At 42.8% G+C, this 3,067-nt stretch overlaps 1 pseudogene; it reads left to right on the top strand.

Moving 5' to 3' along the window:
- The first annotated feature begins 2,035 nt into the window (after positions 1-2,035).
- On the top strand, positions 2,036-2,808 carry LOC111150473 (annotated as a pseudogene).
- The last annotated feature ends 259 nt before the right edge of the window (positions 2,809-3,067 follow it).

Raw genomic sequence — 3,067 nt, 5'->3', positions numbered from 1 at the left:
TGAAAATGCAAAACAGCAAAGACTAAAAGGCAAAAAAAATTGGCCCAGGATAAAAGACAGATGATAGTCAATGGAGTGGCATTTAGACTAATAGCTGATGCTTCAACAGCAGCAATAAAAGGCAGAGGAAGTGAATAATATCTTCAACATATTAAAAGAAAGTAACTACTGATAAGAATTGTGCAGAAAAAGTATCTTTGAAGACTGAGGGCAAATGGATACATTTTTAAAATTCAGACTTTCTTTTAGAGCAGTGTAAGGTTCATAGAAAAATTGGGGAGAAGGTACCAAGATGTTTCATATATCCCCTGCCCCCCACATACATAGCCTCTTTTAGTATTAACATTCTACACCAAAGTGGCATATTTATTAAAATTGATGAATCTGCAATGACACATGGTCATCATCCAGAGTCCATAGTTTATATTAGAGTCCACTCTTGGTGTTGTACATTCTATGGATTTGGACAAATATGTCCATGTAATGACATGTATCCATCATTATAATATCATACAGAATATTCTCACTGCCCTAAAATTTTTCTGTGGCCCTTCTATTCATTCCTAGCCCCTCCCTGCAACAACCCACCCAAATTCAAACCTCTGGCAACTAATGATCTTTTTTCTATCTTCCATTTTTGGCTTTTACAGAATACATATAGGTGGAGTCACATAGCATGTAGCCTTTTCAGATTGGTTTCTTTCATTTAGTACTATGCATTTAACATACATTTCTTCCAGGTCTTCTCATGGCTTGGTAGCTCATCTCTTTTAAGTGCTGAATGATAGTCTGCCTGGATGGACCACAGTTTATTTACCCATTCACTTACTGAAGGACATCTTGGTTGCTTCCATCCAAGCTGCTGCATTATGAATCGAGCTGCCATAAACACCCATGAGAAGGCTTTTATGTGGATGTATGTGTTCAGCTCCTTTGTGTAAATACCAAGGTTGCTGGATCATATGGTGAGAGTTGATTTAGTTTTGTAAGAAACCACCAAACTATCTGTGTATCATTTTGCATTTCCACCAGGAATGAATGAGCGTTCCTGTTGCTCCATAACCTCACCAGCATTTGGTGTTGTCAGGGTTCTGGGTATTGGTCATTCTAATATGATGTGTAATAGTACTTCAGTTTTGTTTTAATTCGCACTTATCTGAGGACATATGAAGGACATCTTTTCATATGCTTATTTGCCATCTGGTGTATCTTCTTTGGGGGAGTTTCTGTTAAAGTCTTTGGTCCATTTGAACTGGGTTGTTTGTTTTCTTCTTGTTGCGTTTTTGGAATGATTTATGTATTTTGGATACGAGTCCTTTGCCAGATGTGTACATTGCAAATATTTTCTCCCAGCCTGTGGCTTGCCTTCTCAATCTCTTGACATTAGCTTCCACAGAGCAGAAGTTTTTAATTTTAATGAAGTCCAGCTTCTCAATTATTTCTTTCATAAGTATTGTGCCTTTGGTGTTATAGCTTAAAAACTCATCACCACACTCAAGATCATCTAGGTTTTTTCCCCTAGGCTATTCTTTTGTGGTCTGAGCACCCGATTTTAGTGTGGGGAAGTGGGGGTGGTTTTCCCACACCACCAAGCAATGCTCCAGACACCAGTTGGGTGTCTTAACAATTCAGCTCAATTCTGACACTGTTTACCTGGAGATAACACCAGATTCCATGGGTTGAAAGTTTAATCTTATAAGACTGACCACCCCCTTCAGATGCCAGTTGCAGGCCCAGGTTGTCACCCAAGGTCCTTCTTGGATTCAATTAATTTGTTAGAGCAGCTCACAGTACTCAAAGAAACATTTCACTTACTAGATCACTGATTTATTATCAAAGGATAGAACTCAAGAATAGCCAGATGGAAGAGATGCACAGAGCAAAGTGTGGGGAACAGGCACAGAGCCTCTATGCTTTCTCCAGGTGCAGCACTCTCCCGGAACTTCTACGGGTTCACCAACCTGAAAGCTCTCCAAACCCTGTCCTTTTGGGTTTTTGTGGAGGCTTCATTATATAGTCATGATTGATTAAATTGATGCCAAGCAAGAACTATAACGTGGGGTTCCTGCTGGGGTGGATCAAGAAGCTCATGCAGACTGATGAAGAGATTGGGAAGGTGGCAGCGGCTGTACCTATCATTATCTCCTGGGTGCTCGAACTCTTCCAGTCACTGTTGACAAAGGCCTGCCAGGTGACCTGGTCCTGAAGCGCCAAACCATGACCACATCCCACCTGAAGCAGTGCTTTGAGCTGGAGCAGCAGTTTGACTTTTTTTTTTAAGATTTTATTTTATTTTATTTTATTTACCTATTTACTTATTTAGTCATTTATTTGAGAAAGAGAGTGTGTGAGCAGGGGAAGGAACTGAGGCAGATGGAGAAAGATAAGCAGATCCAGAGCCCAGTGCAGAGTCCAACACGGGGCTCAATCCCATAACCCTCAGATCATGACCTGAGCTGAAACTGAAAGTCAGCCACTTAACTGACTGAGCCACCCAGGTGCCCCCAGCAGCCTGACTTCTTGAAGGACCTGGTGGCCTCTGTGCCTGAGATGCAGGATGACAGGGAAGATAACACCATGGAAAAGGCCAAGGGTCCCCAGAGGGACCAGAAGCCAGGCAACAATGCCTGGAGGAATGGGAGGATAGGAAGCAAAGGCAAGGACAAGAAGCTGTCAGGGATGGACTTGGAGCAGGAGGGTGGGTCAGAGGACATAGATGCGGACAGGGAAGATGAGACACCATGGGCTCTACCTCAGTCCAGCCACCCCCTGCCCACTTTTACGGTCCCCTCATGCCCTTCACTTTGACTTTGCCTTTGTTGCTAGCACCCTCTCTCCCCAGGCCCCTTAGCACCACCAGATATAGAGGATGAAGAGAACTGTGACTCTCAGAGCCCTTTCTCCTCCCAGGCCACACCCACTTTTGGTTGATTTTTAGTTGCTCTGGGTGGAGAAGAGAAAATAAAGTTGTTCTTAGATTTATTAAAAAATTAATATCTCAGCAATTAAACTCAATTTGCCACCTCTCTCCTCACCCTGGAGGTGGGGGTTGGGTGGGGTGAGACCA

Source organism: Enhydra lutris, unplaced genomic scaffold (assembly GCF_002288905.1).
Source record: "Enhydra lutris kenyoni isolate GAN:26980312 unplaced genomic scaffold, ASM228890v2 scaffoldscaffold23, whole genome shotgun sequence".
NCBI classification, from domain to species: domain Eukaryota; kingdom Metazoa; phylum Chordata; class Mammalia; order Carnivora; family Mustelidae; genus Enhydra; species Enhydra lutris.
Note: the sequence above shows the minus strand (reverse complement) of the source record. Positions and strands in the feature narration are given on the sequence as shown.